This window comes from Haemaphysalis longicornis, unplaced genomic scaffold (assembly GCF_048455015.1).
Source record: "Haemaphysalis longicornis isolate Haplotype H1 unplaced genomic scaffold, Haemaphysalis longicornis Haplotype H1 scaffold_7, whole genome shotgun sequence".
Taxonomy (NCBI): domain Eukaryota; kingdom Metazoa; phylum Arthropoda; class Arachnida; order Ixodida; family Ixodidae; genus Haemaphysalis; species Haemaphysalis longicornis.
This window is the reverse complement of record NW_027526422.1, coordinates 169,770,414-169,788,138: the sequence shown is the minus strand read 5'-3', so window position 1 is coordinate 169,788,138 and position 17,725 is coordinate 169,770,414.

Here is a 17,725-nt window from a genome sequence, read left to right as displayed (position 1 = left end):
ACGATCACTTACACTAAAACAAAAACAAATACCATTGCACAGTGTTATCCTCCCACCTGCCGCGTTTTACTCGTTTAAATCGAGCGCTAGAAAACTATGTGCAGTTCGGGTTTTGTATCTGTAAACTTCAAATATGTTATTATAACCAAGACAATAAATAATAAAACTTAAAGTTACTGTTACGTGCAGTAAAAGAGGCAATGATTCACCCAGTTGTCGTTTTATTTGGTGAAAGCAACAAACTGCGAAATTATTCGCGGAAATTTGCTATCGCCACATGCCGATACCCCTGTCACCGTGCTTTATTGCTGCATTACAATTCTTTTGCCTGCGCCCTTGATGTGCTCCAGCAGGCCGCCACGATGCTTATGCTACTGCGATTGGTACTGCCTTAACACGAGTGCGCATGGTATGTTTCGTCTGTTACCGGCATGGTCTGAGGTTTTTTATTGATCTCTACCTGCAACAATGCTCATTAAACACCAATCTGTTTATAGTTTGGCACTTCCTTCATGCGAAGCAAAGATGTGACTGCGAGATAAACCAGTTTACCAGATAGTTTTGTGGTTCCTGCACATCTATAATTTAACGACTGCAAAAGCTCTCCCGCATGGTACCACTGATCGTTTTTCAACTTCCGTTTTTCAATATTCTACACAGTCGATTTTGCGTCTTAGGGGCCTTTGTTAGAGCGCGAGGATTCTGCGTTCCTTGAGATGGTAAAGTCTAAAACCATCCACGTCTCCTTTTTTGTGGCGCTCATTTAGCGTGTTCAGGGTCTGCAAAATGTCGATTTTGACATACTGCGGCGCTTGCAGCAGCACACCTGCCAATTCAGCGCAATAAACACAAACTTTTCACCACTACTGAAGTTTGCGTTGATGTGCGAAGAGGTATCTTTCTACGGAAATATATAGTTTATACGCTGGTCGCTGCGTCGCCGGCCTGTGTGACCACCTGTGTATAGTTGCATGCCGCCGCACCACTCTTTACGCAAAACGTGCTTTGCCTAGCGTCAACTGGTCTCACCTATGTGGCCTGCATTTCCTTGTTTTGTGGCTCCCTTAAGAGATACCGACAGAAGTTCCAAAATTTTCTTCCCTCCGAACTGCAGAAAGGTCTCTCTCATATGAGGTAGCTTCTGGAACGAGACGCTGCATTTGCCGTGCCACCCAAGCCTGCGGAGCGCTTCTTTTAGATTGTGCGAAACCCTGACTGGCGCCGGTGGGCTGGTGCTCTGGTTCCGCTGCGTCGAGTGCGCGTTCATTCTAAAACTGTGCGCTTCAATCAAGGTGGGGGATTGCGCAAAACGTTTTTCGGACGATCACTGGAGATATCTAGTGTTTCAAATCAGGTGTGGTTGCGACCACCTGCTGTGTGGGGGGGACGCAGGTGTCACCAGTCATTTTAAAGCGTTTCCAGTACAGGCGAAGCAGACATCGGAGACGGATGAAATGTTGCCATTGGGGAGCAGTTGAAGGTTAATAAATTGTTCGAAGCTTAGAAGCAGTGGGTCTGTGCAGCCTGGTAATTACAAAGCAGTCAAATTAGCCCACGTGAAACTTTGTTGCCAAACCGGGTTCCCTTGTTCCATAAAGTACACTGCCTGGATTAAATAGTGGACTTTTTAAGTTTCAGAATGCAATAGGCATGCGATGGAGCGTGTCTTGCCGCATTGTCCTCACCCGCAAACAACACCGCTCCACAGTTTCGGTAAAGAGTCGCCCCACTACAGACATCGTCTCTGTGAATTTTATCCAGCCAGGCAGCTGTTATTGTAGTAACAGCTCCAATTTTTAAGTACAGTCCTAGCATTTGCTTTGTAGGTGTAACAAAACTGACGCGCTTGGAGATTTCTGTGTGCCGCATGTCTCCTCTCTGGTTCCTGGAGCGCGAAACAGCGCCGCAAATCGTTCTTACGCGCAAAAAATGCTGATTACACCTTGTGACAAGATGTTCGGAAATCCATAAACCAGATGGAAGAAACGCCGCCCGCTCGACTAACATTGCCCGCTCCAGGCAGTGAACCACGTTGCGCGCTGAAAACTGTGCGATGACGTGCAACCGTACAAGCGCCGTCGACGCCACCGCCCAGGTAATGCTGCCATTCGGTTAAGGGTCGATGCAATCACAATTTAAACAAGTTCCGAATTTACCATAAAATATTTTCAAATAGCGTTTTTATTCTCGAATGTACAACGACACTTCAGCCAACAAAATAAATTTATTTTGATCTTGCTTAGGTTATGTCAGTTTCAGTTTCTACTCAACACTACTGTTAAAGGGAAGACAAAAGAGCCCACGGCTGTGCGTACTGCTAAACACGCGCGCAGACATGTCTAATTACGGGCCGTTGTGACGACCTGGCTGGTTTGTATTTATAATGTCCTAGCCACCGCCCCTGCGTATGTTTGCTTCCTCGTATAAAGATCACAATCGAGCTAGCTAGTGTTCTTAAATGCTTGAAATGACATGAATTGTTCTTTTTAACACGCAGATTCCAGTGCACACATCGTACGGAAAACACTGTACTGGGTGCTATTTATGTCCTGCTCCGTACCTTGGCAAACTCTTTCTACATGTGCTAACTGATGGCCACAAGAAGGCAGAGCCCATCCAGCCTTTAACCAATGAACTAGAGGTAGAGTACACTGAACCAGCTCCCGTAAAATCCAGTGGCAGACAGCCTGTCATTTGTTAGCACAGTTTTTCACACAGTCCACCAATACCTCCTAATTGCTCAGAAAATTCTCTCACGAATCTTTCGCTTCACCCATTGAAGCATATGAACTAGCACCACATCTACACGAGGTGTTGTCAGTTTTTAAGACATTAGGCAAGCTTAAAAACCAGGCCACAGCGGCCTTTTAGCCAAGCAGGTTGTTGAACCATCCCTATTGGCGTTCCGCACACGAGGTGGTTCTTTGACGTGGAACCTATGATTTCTTTCCTTCAAAAACGCGGCATCTTGGGCTAAAGAATAATTGTTAGTCAAACAGGAACGCTACATTATTATTTTAGTAAATGATACTTCGTTCATTTTCAGCGATACCACACAACGACATATCGAATTTTTTTTCAGCCTAAAACTTTCGGATTTCTTAGTGATATATATAGGCAATGAGGAGAGGTCCACGGAGCGCTAGAACAATGGCAGCCGCAGGATGACCAGTAACACTGAAGAAGGGCAGACCGCCCTTCTGTTACGCATCCCTTACACTATCAGAATTATGCGTTAAGTGTTGCAAAGCAGGCAAAAGATTGATTGAAAGTATTGAAAGTCATCCTGAATAGTATTAGGGATCATCCAACAGGACTGGCATCTGCGAAAAATTAATGGGTGAAGAGAACCTTGTTTGAAAGGAATCGCACCAGGCTTCGGCAAAGGAATTCCCCAAGAGCACCTTACATCTGGAGTTACGTGGCGTCTTCCAGGGGAGCTCCTCTGTCCCTTCCGTAGTCGATGACGGCACTGGCGAGAGTTCTCACACGCGAGTTTCCCTCACGCAAGAAACAACTGCACTGTGACGTGTGTAGTCTTGAATTTTTCGGGGATAATTTCAGCGAGGTGGGTATTTTATTATGTGCCTCTACGGATTAATTTATCTTTTGTTGCGAGATTGTCTTCGTCATCAGATGCATCATTGTGCAGTAACAGTGCGGTGGGGTAGTGGTGCGGTGGTTTCAGCTACAGATAGCCCTCGCCTCTTTGACAGCCGTGCGGAAGTTTATGTTCCCTTCAATCATCTTCTCAGCAGGCATTCTTTCATCTTTTCGAGTTTTTTTTTGGGGGGGGGAGGAGGGGGACGATGTTTCACAGTTGCCGCTCAGCGCCTTCGAAGTCGATATTGTCACAATGCCAAAGACGACGCAGTTAACTTGAAGGAAAACAAGTTTATTGGCGCAAACTTGTGCTCCCCTAACAACTCAAAACACACAGGCAGCAAAGCAGCAGTCGGCAAAGTGACGTATACGCAAGCGAGCGTCGGTGATCCAATGCCGCGGCGTCTGCTCGGCTTTTATCTTTAAGTGCGAGTGTTTCTGGAACCGTCAATTTACGCCCAGAACATGGTAGATCAGGGCACATTATTCTGGGCTAGTGCCCTTAAGGCGAATCAGTCTGCTTATCTGAATGAGATAGCCCGTGAGGCATAAAAATAAAGAATGGAAGACGCGTTTCGCGGACACAGATAACATTGCCAGGCGTGGCCGGGTGGTGAAAACAAAGAATAAATGAACAAACTCATGAATGGTTCGCGGCATTACCAATGGTCGGCGACTTTGGCTAGTTTCGGTTTCCAAAATTGTGGCGATCCTAGCGGTACGGTGCTGTAGCGTGGCCCTCCCCTTTCCCTCAGCGTTTCTTCCTTTCCACACCATCAACGCTTCCTCGCCTCCTCACGCATGCGCAACAGCTCACTGGCGCCAATATTTTTTTCTTTCTCTCGGCGAGTACGGCGGGCCAGTTCGGTACGTGCGTGAGCGAGCCGGCGTGCGAAGGGTTGCGCGGGTTGCTTAAACGCCTCGACGGGCTGAAAGTTTCGCTGCATTATAAAATATATTCGAATGTATTCTAAATATGTGGCAGCGGAGGAAGGAGCGTTACCACTCCTGCGCAGCTCTGTGGTGCAGCAACATGGGCGGTACAGTTCGGCCAAGTTTCTCGCCTTCTCCAAAGACGACAGGTAAGCAATTAACAGCATGCTTACCAGGGCTGGGAGGAAGGCGGGAAGGGAGTTAAAGTTAAAACTTTACAACTTTTCTGTCAAATACTCTGAAAGCCGTCTTATAATTGCAGGGGATTTTCTTCTACCGAACATTAATTGGTCAAAATTAAGTTCCTCATCTTCAAGTGATCAGATTATCTTTGATATGATGTTAGCGTGGGTTCTGGACCAAGCAGTGAGCGTGCCAACACGCATACAGGAGCAGACAGCATCGATTCTTGACCTTGTGTTCCATAGCAAATGCCTTTCTGATGTACATGTATCTGTTCATGATGGTCTGGTTGACCACAAGCTGGTTCTTTTTACATGTCGTGTAGTCAATCAAGCTCAACAAATGCCTGTAAAACAAAGAGTGTTTAAAAACTTTTGTAAAGTAAATGATGATTCAATTCTCGCTTACCTTGATTTAGCCTTTGATCGCTTTACCGGTGTTGAGGTTAACTGCCTTTGGAATACTTTCCAGTCACTCTGTTGCTATTGCCTCGAAACTTTCTTCCCGAACAAACCTAAAAAGCAACCCTCCAAAAATCCCTGGATAAAAAGAGAAATTATTCATATAGCTCGGAAAATTACTGCATTAGTAAACAAGTCACAAGGTCCCTTTTTCCAAACATTCAAAGGAACCCTTTCTGAAAAAATACGGTCAAGCAAGCACACTTTCTATTCAGTAAAATTTCCGCAATTCCTAAGAACGATGCCGCCACGTTTTGGCGCAACATAAAGAATAATAAATAAAAAAATGAAAACTGTATTTTGCTCGGCAATCAAATTATTTGAGATGAGAAAGAAATAGCGACAGAATTCAACTGGTACTTTCATTCCGTCTTTTCAAACCCATGCGTGTTCGATAATGCCTGTGGAAGCTGCGCATAAATCGATCCTGACTTCATAGCTTTCGAGGGTATATTTTCTATGCTTCTGAACTTTAAAACAAAATTTTGTTGTGGTCCGGACAACATCCCAAATGTATTTTTACGCCGCTACGCAGAATCTCTTTCCCGCTTTCTTGTTATCATATTTCGCTTATCCTTATCAGAAGGCATTGTACCCACAGACTGGCGTATCGCTCGAGTAATCCCAGTACTTAAAAAGAACATAATCTCTTCATAACCAATTACAGACCAATATCTCTTACAAGCACGTGTTGTAAACTGCTGGAACACATCATCTCAAATTACATGATCAATTTTTTAGACAAGCAAAATGTTCTATCGCCATTCCAACACGGTTTCCGTAAAGGTCTCTCTACAACTACCCAATTAATTTCTTTTGTCCATTCATTTTCCTGGGTTCTAGATAAATCAGGCCAAACCAATGTAAATGCCTTGACTTCAGCAAGGAATTTGATTCGATACCGCACTCCAAAATAATTCACAAACTTAACTTGATTGGTTTTCCCTCTACTATTGTAAATGGGTTGCATCGTATTGAAGTTCACGTACGCAGTCTGTAACATAAACGGTGTTTATTCTAACCCTCTCCCTGTTAACTCCGGTGTTCCCCAGGGAAGTGTCCTTGGGCCTCTACTTTTTCTTATTTATTATAATGATATTAAAACATGTGCTAAACAAGGTGTCGAAATCCGTTTATTTGCTGATGTTTGTCTTTTATTCCGTTCAATTAACTCCTTAAATGACTAGATAATGCTTGACCAATCTGTAGAAGCCATAACTGCGTGGTGTGACCGCTGGGGAATGAATATAAACCCTGAAAAAACTATGTTCATGCGGATCACTAACAGGATACAGCTATTTATTTACCCGTATAATATGAAAGGAACCTCCATTTTACTATCAGAAAGTTAAAAATACCTTGGCGTAACAATCACTAGCAAACTCACGTGGTCTTCCCACATTGAAAAGATTTGTTCATCTGCACGTAGTAAGTTAGGCATGCTAAGGCATAAACTAAAAAGTTCTCCAACCAGTACTAAACTGCTCGCGCACAATACAATAATCAGGTCTGGTTTGGAATATGCTTGTGAAGTTTGGGATCCGCATACTAAAAAAGCTATTACCAATCTAGAGAAAATCGAAAGATTAGCCGTCCGTTTTATTTTCAACCGCTTTCGCCAGTCGGATTCCCCAACTGAACTAATGAATGATACCAAAATTCAATACTTTGAATATCGTCGAAAAACAGCAAGGCTAAAATTTCTTTTCTATCTATCCAGCAAAAAATGTGTACACGTAACAAACATTCTGACTTCGTTATCTTCGCGTCCAACAAGACGCTATCATTCACAAAACTTAACTCATATCTTTGCTCGAACTAACAATTTCAAATTCTCTTTCTTCCCTCGCACAATAACAGAATGAAACCAACTACCACACCACATCTTTGAATCTGGAAACGTGTTACGGTGTATTGAAAGTTTTTGGGAAGTGTGACTTAGATCTTGTACCATAATACGTTTCATATCTGCCTGTTAGGATATGCCTCTTCTGTAGTGTTTCCTTTTTTTGGTCATGTTTCTTGTATTGTACCACCCCCACTCCTCCCTGGGCCATTCTTGGCCTGTAGTATTTTCTAAATAAATAAATGAATAAACAAACACTGTGGTCTTTTGTCGACATTTGCAACGAAAGGAGCAGATACGCGGCAAATTTTTACTTGTCGAAGTCTAGTCACGGGTAGCTATTCAAAGCATAGCTTATGTCTAGGTTTTTCAATAATTATCGCTCTGTCAGCCGTGAAGCGCATTATCCGAGAACTTATATTTTTTCAAATCTGATGAACACGTGGTCAACTCGGTATTTATCGAATGTTTAAAAACGCCATTGGAGGTTGTTTTTTTTTTTGGTTGACAAGAAATTAAAAATTGCAAATAAATGATTTTTAACTCTACAATTATGCTCACAAACGGATTTCCCCAGCTCCTATCTTTAACTTCTCGTGCTCCAAGGCTGCTCGAAATAAGTGTTAAACCTGCACACATAGCTGTTCCAACAGTCTGAAGCCTGCTTCAATCCCTGTACAGTCTACGAAAAGACGTTTTTCAATAAGGAACACCATCTAAACATAGTTTCTGAATGTCCCGCGCCGTGACAAAATGCAATTATTCTTTGGACTGCCTTAAAATATTCCGACATGAAAATAGTAAACCCTAATACGAAAACAAAAATATAAGCCGTGCGCCCAAGGAGCCAATCCACCTAACTACCACCAACCGATCTTCATTCAGTTTATGGCGGTCCTAACATCGACGAGCTGCACCCTCACCTGCTATATCAAGGTCATGAAAAAAGGTTTTCAGTGAAGTCATCGAGGGTCAGTCTGCCATAAATTTAAATCTTGAAACCACCATATTCAATTCGCGTGCAATGAAACCCGGGACTCGTAGCATAGATCATATGAATGAGTGAAATGTTAACCAGCGGAACAGGCCTGCCTTCCAACTGCACTGATGTTAGAGTAGAGAAAGAAATCACATTATCAGTATATCTGCATGCTCAAGTACCGTATTTTATTTCTGAGCAGTGGCGTTTTTTTAAAGGTTATGATCCAATCTCCACCTACCAATACTGTTAAACGGTTTTCTTGCGCGAAGCTGCGTCTTGCGCAAAGCAAATTAGCTTTGTACAAGTTATAGTGAATTCCTTAAAAGCCGACCTATTGCACTCTTCTTTTTTCAAAATAATTCGCGCATGTAATGTGAAGTTAATGAGATATGTCACTCGTCTTGGAGTGGAAACTAATGTGCAAATATATTCCAGCTGTGCAGGTACCCAAAGTTTTACTAGAAGTAAACGCGTCAGGCACGTATACTCTTGCTCGCAAGATCAATTTGTGGTGGAATTGCCGTTTTTTGATTAGCTTAGTAACTGCTGGAACGTCCATTCCGTATACTTATCGAGGTAGTTTTTGTTGTTTCGTGCCGCAGGTATGAGTCTAGGTTCGGGCCCCATGTCGAGGACGGTTTGCGACTTCATTGGACGTTTCCACCGGTGACTCTCCTTCATCCCTCCAATGTCATCACGACGCTCCTGCTCACAAAGAAGGCAAGCTCAACCGTACGCGCTTCTTGCCTTTCACGGCGTACTGTCGGGAGCAAAAGCACGGGGCGGCCTCTCTCGCATCCACCGTGGTCCCACGTAATTCGCGCCAGCAGCGCCAAATCCTCCCCTAGTAGTACGTGGCCTCTGAGAAACGTTGCATTAATCGCCACGGCAACGAGTGGCGAGGGGGGAAAGGGCGTTTGCTGACGTCGCGGACGCTGCTGACGTCATTTATCCCGCGGCAGCCAGGCCTTGCCGGCCGTGCCGCCGCGCGCCGGCCCCTGAAACTAGAGTGAACTAGAATAAGGGAGTGTCCCGAGCGGCGGCGCCGAGCCACTCCGGTTGGCGTCGACACCGCGAGGTGGCGCAACTGCGCCCTTTCGCAGCTGGTCTCTGGAGCAGTGAGTCTACGCGTCTGGCCTTGCACTGTCATGTTCTCGCGTTCTCTTTCGGCTTTAAAAGACATTCAGAAGCTAAGCAAGTCTAAACAGCCAAACGTGATTTTTGCTTTGCTTACTGCTGCTCCAGGTCGAGCAGAAGAACTGTGGCCTTCATGTGGTCAGCCGTTCTGGTTGCAGGCACTTTAGTTCCGCTATGCGCGATATTGATTAGCCTCGATCTTTATATCTGGCGCGGGCGCTTCTGAATGTCAATGAACTGTCACCTGTGTTCTACGCAACACGCCGAATACTGCCTGGCGAACGATAATTACTTACTTTTCGCGAACTGGCAGGTGTTCAGCATGGACTGATAGTCCCTGCGCAGGGCAGACCATGGCGGTTCTAAAAACACGTCATTGCTCGTATAGCAGCATTTAAGAGCGACAAATTTTTTAGCCGATGTGTTGCAGTCAACTCCGATGTATTATTCGGCGCATGCGCGCAAATAAGCACGTTGACCACCACCCCTCATCCCCAATCTCCTAAAAGGAAGTTTAGACCCGCCGCATACACAAAAACGAAACTAACTGCTGCTTACTTGCCAATATGGTATGGAGTCTTCACTATTTTTCAGAGATCAGAGGTGCTATGATTAAAGACAAATTATTTTGTGGTTATTTCTTGTTATAATTACTATAAAAAAGAACAGTAACTAATGTTAACACTTACATGCAATGCTACATGTTAAGCAAAGTTGTGTACAGCTATGGCCCAGCTTCACCTTTTTCAAACCCGATTGCAATTTTCATAATATACGTACACTGAACGAGATAGAACAGATTACCTTTCAGTGTGCTGTCACAGTTTATTTCGCGATTTGGTCCTGTACTACGGGCATTTACTTAGTTTAGCATACTTTGCAGATTGCCGTCTTTTTGCATTGCTTCTGTTGGTGCTTTTGATGTAGAAGTGAAGGCGGGTCGTGAGTTAAAACGCACCTCTGCCGCAACAGCCTTACAATGATCACTGCACCTAAGTTCATATTGCTGCTTAACCTTCACCACACTCAAAATGTCAAGGATGCTATCAAAATGAAGCTCAAGAAGACTGAAGCATTTAGTGAACGCGTTCTCCATGTTTAGCACAAACCTGTGCAGAACGGCCTGTACACAAAGTGGAGCTCGCACACTGCAGCCGACGATTCTGTGAGGGGCTTGTCCTAATAGTGACGAATACGTTTCCCCATCCAGTCAGGATGCATCTGTTATTTCCCACACAATTCTACGAGCACTGAAATTCCGTACTCAACCAGGCACACTATGGCACATAATATGGGAGTAAGTCAAGAACCCAGACCTCCCACCTCCTTTTCCTTCCCCTACTCCTGAGCAGTGGGAGATACTGCTGTCCAGCTCCCTCCCTCAAGATAAACTTCTGCTGGTCGAGAGGGCCAGTCGAGCAGGGACGGCACATGATTACCTGAAATGAGGAACCACCCCACCTAAAAGCTCGATAAAAAAAGTTTTGTCCGTCTCTTCTGCCCGCGCAAATTGCGCTTCCACTTTTTTCGAACCTCTTCGTCTCTTGGGGCGGCGAACAAAGACGCCTTTGGAGCGCCCTGATAGCCGGTGTGAGAGCCTGGGCAAAACAGAGCGCTCAGTCCTTCTTTTCGCCATCTTCCTCACATACTGGTCCTTGACGAAATGCACTCTCTCACTGTTTTGAAAAACCCGTCAGAACCTCCGCACCGATTCCACCGAACACACGTGCACCCACCGCCTCCCAAGTTCTTCGTTTCGTCCGGTCTGATCGAGGGCTGCGGCGACTGCGCCACTGCGCACAGCGCGGGCGCGGCTGACCGGCTGCGAGATCGTGCACCAGCGCCCCTACCCACCCTAGCGGTGGTCGACGGCGCGCGGCACGCCGAAAGCAACGCCGTCTCCGCCCGCTCCGCCCGCTCGGCCCACTCCCCTATTCTAGTTCACTCTACTGAAACCGACGCTCGTCCAACTTTCGCGTCTGCCGCCGGTCGCTGCCTCATGGGCCGCTCGGCAATGGCACCAGCGAGCGACGCCGATGACTCGAAATGGCCGCCGCCCGTCATTTGTTATGTGTGCAGTAACGTGTTGAATAATTGAACGAAGAAAACATGTAGGTAATAGTACGTTTTCTGGTGTCAAATTGTTGTCTTTGTGGCGATAATAATTGGAGTGTTACACAAACATTATTTTTGCTATGCATTTATTCAAAATTCATATGAGGACGTCTTTGATTCGAAGGCATGAAAACACATGTACTACACCAATATATTGCACATACATTTTACGTACACAGTATTGGACTAAGCAAAAATATGACATGTGCAAATTGAGGCATACAACATTGTACAATAGGGAAAAAAAACGTGCTACATACACATTTACAATAACACGGTTAGGCGGGCTAGTTGGTATTCTGAATTCATGGCTGTAACTTTTGCGCAACTTTACACAGTGACAGGTACAGGTCTTCGAGTCCCTTTTTGTATCGGTCTCCGTCTAAAGTTGCGCAAAAGTTACAGCCATGAATACACATTTAGGTACACAATACTTGATTACGAAAGAAGAACTTCGAAAGTTCCAGTCCCTACACAGATTTTTTTTTCGCGCACACCGCGGCAGGAGAAGAAAAAAACTTGAAAGTTCCACTCAATGTATACTTATTTCTTGGGCTCACCTCGAGACAGGAATGTTCTTAGACATTAAAAAAATTCGTTTCAGTTCAGACAATAATTGGGAATCTATATGTTAAAAGAAAGCACGCACACGTATGCTTCAAGCCCTGCCTTTCGGGCGAGTTAAGGGAAACTCTGAAAGAAAGCGTTGACCCGCCCATTAACCTGCATACACTTCCGAGAAATCATGTTCACACCAACAAAATGCAGCCATAAAAAACTGTTGCAACACAATGACCGCACTGTAGACACTCTTTGCTGGATTATATCTACGTACAAAAACAATGCCCAACCATGTGCACGTCGTAGAACACAGAACACAAATCGAACGCACCCGTCTTTTCTTTTAATGGCGCGTGAATTAACAGTCTGCTTACCGGGAGTGGGAGGGAAGGCGGGGGGGGGAGAAGACACCCAGAAAAAAAAAGAAGCTTTCCTGTATTTTAAGCCGCAGATATCGGCCAGGTTGTTACAAGTTACCCTCTAACTCGCGTTTGGGCAGCGCCTCTTATGTCATCATCTCCGATACGGCGTGTACCATTCTAACTTCAGAACTATGGAACACCAAACCCATTCGCGATAAGATGACAAGGCGCGGGCGCGCAGTTTAGATTGAACAGCAAAGCCGGCAATGCTACTTGGTTTTATTTATTTTTTAATGAGCGAAAAGCTTGCAATGGCGGCTGCAGACAACGCATGTATTTCGGTTTGGCCTTCCATTGCTTCATGTGAAAATCGACTTGCATTGAACACCGTGGAGTTACGTCAGATTTTTCGGAGCTCTGAAGCAACGCTTGGCAGTAGTTTCGCCGCAAATATACGTTTTGGAGCAAGACGGGGGAGGAAAAAATGCTTAGGGCGCAGCACCTCCACGCCATCAATCGATGTGGTAGTATGTACGCCATGAAAGGCAAGAAGCGCGTACAGTTGAGCTTGCCTTCTTTGTGAGCAGGTGCGTCGTGATGACATTGGATGGATTGAGGAGAGTCACCGGAGGAAACGTCCAATGAAGTCACAAACCATCCTCGACTTGGGGCCCAAACCTAGACTCATACCTGCTGCACGAAACAACAAAAAATACCTTGATAAGTATACTGAATCGACGTTCCAGCAGTTACTAAGGCAATCATCAAAAAGCGGCAATGCCACCACAAATTGATCTTGCGAGCAAGTGTGTGCGTGCCAAAGACGCGTTTACTTCTACTAAAACTTTGCGTACCTGCACAGCTGGGATATATTTGCACATTAGTTTCCACTCCAAGACGAGTGACATGTCTCATTAACTTCACGTTACATGCGCGAATTATTTTGAAAACAGAAGAGTGCAATCAGTCGGCTTTTAAGGAATTCACTATAAATTGTACAAAGCTAATTTGCTTACCTGTCGTCTTTGGAGAAGGCGAGAAACTTGGTCTAACTGTACGGCCCTGTGCTGCTGCACCACAGAGCTGCGCAGGAGTGGTAACACTCCTTCCCCCGCTGCCCCATATTTATAATACATTCGAATGTATTTTATAATGCAGCGAAACTTTCCGCCCGTGGAAGCGTTTAGGCAACCCGCGCTACCCTTCGCACGCCGGCTCGCTCACGCACGTACCGAACTGGCCCGCCGTGCGCGCCGAGAGAAAGAAAAAAAAATATTGGCGCCGGTGAGCTGTTGCGCATGCGTGAGGAGGCGCGGAAGCGTTGACGGTGTGGAAAGAAAGAAACACTGAGGGAAAGGGAAGGGCCACGCCGCAGCACCGTGCCGCTAGGATCGCCACAATTTCGGAAACCGAAACTAGCCAAAGTCGCCGACCAGTGGCAAAAGTCTGGATTCCACGCGAGCGGCGGCCGAAATGCATTGCAGCGCCACCCTGCGAAATCTCGCCTGCTGCGAGACACCGGCTGTAGGGCCTGTCTTAACTGCACGCATGTTCGTTCGATTCATTCAATAAAAGCAGTCGCGAAGCGACACGCTTCCTTAAACCAGTTTGAGACTATTGTTTTGCGGTGCAGTCGCAGATAGCAACTACTTTCGATGTGCAACGCTGATAAAGAGTGACGAAAAACTACCCGTTCAACGCATCAGTGGCCGCTTACTGCCACTCACTGAGACCGTATCGCAAATGCTACACGCCGACGGAATTGCCCAGTCGTAAATGCTAGACACGGCCGAAGCGACACCGTTCGGTCTTTCCGTGAACAAAAAGCGTATCAGACTCGTGCGAGCAAAGGAACATGCGTGCAGTTAAGATAGGCCCTACAGCCTGTGTCTCGACAGCAGGCGAGCTTTCGGAGGGTGGCGCTGCAATGCATTTCGGCCGCCGCTCGCGTGGAATCCAGACTTTTGCTCCCGACAGTACCTACTACCATACCGATTGGTGGCGTGGAGGAGCTGCGCCCTAAGCATTTCTTCCTCCGCCGTCTTGCTCCAAAACATATTTGCTGCAAAATTACTGCCAAGCGTTGCTTCAGTGCTCCAAAAAATCTCACGTAACACCGCGGTGTTCAATGCAAGTCGATTTTCACATGAAGCAGTGGAAGGCTAAACCGAAATACCTGCGTTGTGTGCAGCCGCTATTGCAAGCGTTTCGCTCAGTAAAAAATAAATCAATGAAACTAAGTAGCATTGCCGACTTTGCTGTTCAATCTAAGCTGCGCGCCCGGGCCTTGTCATGTTATCGCGAGTGGGTCTACTGTTCCATAGTGAAGTTAGAATGGTGATGCCGTATCAGCCAGTATGAGATAAGAGGCGCTGCCCAGACACGAGCAAGAGTGTAGCTTGTAACAACCTGGCCGATATCTGCGGCTTACAATGCAGGAAAGCTTTTTTAAGTGCGAATGCACTTTATAAGCGACCCCAAACCATCCACCGCCGGCGGCGGCGGCGGCGGCGTCGGCGTCCGCAGTGCTCCTCTATATTTAAAAAAGAAACAGCATCCGGCGCCAGGTTTCGATCCGAGGACTTTGCGGCCGCAGCGCGACGCTCTACCGACCAAGCCACGGGCGCGACGCTGATATCAGTGTTAGTGACGCGCCTTATATCTTTAACGCATTCAAACTACGTCGTCAGCGGCGTGCGTTTGCGACTCAGCGGCGTTATAGCGGCTTGATAACTGCGTGGTGTACACGTGATACTACAAACCTGATGGATGAGATGGAAGAGAAGGCGGCGAGGCGGTGGGCTGCGGGGGCCGAGCGCAAGCGCCGCAAGCGGGCCGACAACCGTGCATTCGCACTTTCACATTCTCCCCCTCGAGGAAATGCGGGGGAATTTTTTTTTCTCGGTGTCTTTTCCCTTCCCGCCTTCCTCCCAGCCCCGGTAAGCATGCTGTTAATTCACACGCCTTTAAAAGAAAAGACGGGTGCGTTCGATTTGTGTTCTGTGTTCTACGGCGTGGACATAGTTTCGCGTTGTTTTTGTACGTAGATACATTCCAGCAATGAGTGTCTATAGTGCGGTCATTGTGTTGCGAGAGTTCTTTATGGCTGGATTTTGTTGGCGTGAGCATGGTTTCTCGGAAGTGTATGGTTAATGTTAATGGTCGAATGTTAAAGTTTTAATGGTCGAATCAACGCTTTCTTTCAGAGTTTCCGTAAACAGGCCCAGAGGCATGCCTTGAAGCATTCCTGTGCATACTTTTCTGTTAATTATAAGTTCGCGATTATTGTTTCTCTGAACTGAAATGAATTTTTTTAATGTCGAAGAAACATTCCTGTCTCGAGGCAAACCCAAGAAATAAGTATACATTGAGTGGAACTTTCACGTTTTTTCTTCTCCGGCCGAGGTGTGCGCGAAAAAATATTTGTGTAGTGACTAGAACTTTCGAAGTTCTTCTTTCGTAATCAAGTATTGTGTACGTAAGTGTGTATTCAGGGCTGTACCTTTTGCAGAAGGGACACGAAGACCTGTATCTGTCTCCGTCTAAAGTTGTTCAAAAGTTACAGCCATGAATTCAGAATACCAACTAGCCCGCCTGACCGTGTTATTGAAAATGTGATGTAGCACTTTTTTCCTATTGTACAATTTTGTATGCCTAAATTTGCATTTGTCATATATTTTTGCTTAGTTGAATACTGTGTACATAAACTTTATGTGCAATATATGAGTTTAGTAAATGTGTTTTTATGACTTCGTATCAAGGACGTCCTTATATGAATTTTGAATAAACGCAAAGCAAACAGAATGTTTGTGTAACACTCCAATTTATATTGCCACAAAGGCAACAATTCGACAACAGAAAACATACTATTACCTACATGTTTTCGTCGTTCAATTAATAAACACGTTACTGCACACATATCAAACGACGGGCGACGGCCAGTTCGAGTCATCACCGCCATAGAGTTTCATACAAATTACTAGAGGGGAAACTGGCGCTAGTGTCAACGCGAACATGGCAGCGGCGCTTACGCTTCAATGGGAATGATGGGTAGTTTTGGAACCGGATTGCGTAGGATCAAAACGGGCTTATGGCTGCGCAAATTGTGTTTTTTTACAAAAAATTCCCCCGCATTTCCCCGAGGGGGAGAATGTGAAAGTGCGAATGCACGGTTGTTGGCCCGCTTGCGGCGCTTGCGCTCGGCCCCCGCAGCCCACCACCTCGCCGCCTTCTCTTCCATCTCTTCCATCGGGTTTGTAGTATCACGTGTACACCACGCAGTTATCAAGCCGCTATAACGCCGCTGAGTCGCCAACGCACGCCGCTGACAACGTAGTTTGAATGCGTTAAAGATATAAGGCGCGTCACTAACACTGATATCAGCGTCGCGTCCGTGGCTTGGTCGGTAGAGCGTCGCGCTGCGGCTGCAAAGTCCTCGGATCGAAACCTGGCGCCGGATGCTGTTTCTTTTTTAAATATAGAGGAGCACTGCGGACGCCGACGCCGCCGCCGCCGCCGCCGCCGCCGGCGGTGGATGGTTTGGGGTCGCTTATAAAGTGCATTCGCACTTAAAAAAACTCTTATTGCCCGGTTCTCCGTTTACAAATTACATTACAACCGGTTTTGTACGAAATAAAACGGCGCGTTTAAATAAAAAGCAGACGCGGAGTCGAGAAGGTTTGTAGCAGGTTTGTCATTTTTCGCCAACTACAGCAAGACGCGGACTTCTTTAAAAACTACTTGTAAAAGTTTCAGCACTGGTGGTTTGTAATAGGAAGAGAAGTTTTGTGCTCATAAGAAAAAAGAAACCGATTACCTTTGGAGAAGTTATTCTTGCGTGAATTAGTGACATCCATCAAGCTGCGTTCCTATCAGCCGCCGGTGCTGTTGTTCTACGCCGTACGAGCCGGCGTTCGCAAGAAAGGTGTGGCTGTTCCAAGCGATTCGCAACCGTCGTCAGCTTTGACAATACATTGCTCTGCGGAATGAGAAGCGCCGCAACTGCTAATTAGCAGACAACTTCGCCGCACACAGCGCCGTCATTTGTGTTTTCATGCTCGCTGTGCGGCAGTGCATTGATAACCCACCCCATTCGCAACTATGGTTGTAAAAAATTCCACTCAGGGTGGCGTCAGTGCACGCGAGGCATGCAGTTCAAGGAGAAAGGTATTTTTGATCACTCCTCCCAACACCCCGCCTAGGCAAATGCGTTCATGCAAATCCAAAACGAAAATGAAACTGCCTGCAATCCATAGTAAGTTCCACGAGCCATCAAGCGCCAATCCGAATCCACAACTACCCATCACGGCCATTGAGGCGTACGATCGCAGCGCCAGTTTCCCCTCTAGTTATATTGTAAGAAACTCTATGATCACCGCCACTCGTCCAACTTTCGCGCCTGGTGCCATTGCCGAGCAGCGACCGGCGGCAGGCGCGAAAGTTGGGCGAGCGTCGGTTTCAGGGGCCGGCGCGAGCCGCCCGGCCTGGCTGCCGCGGGAAAAATGACGTCAGCAGCGTCCGCGACGTCACCAACCTCCTTTCT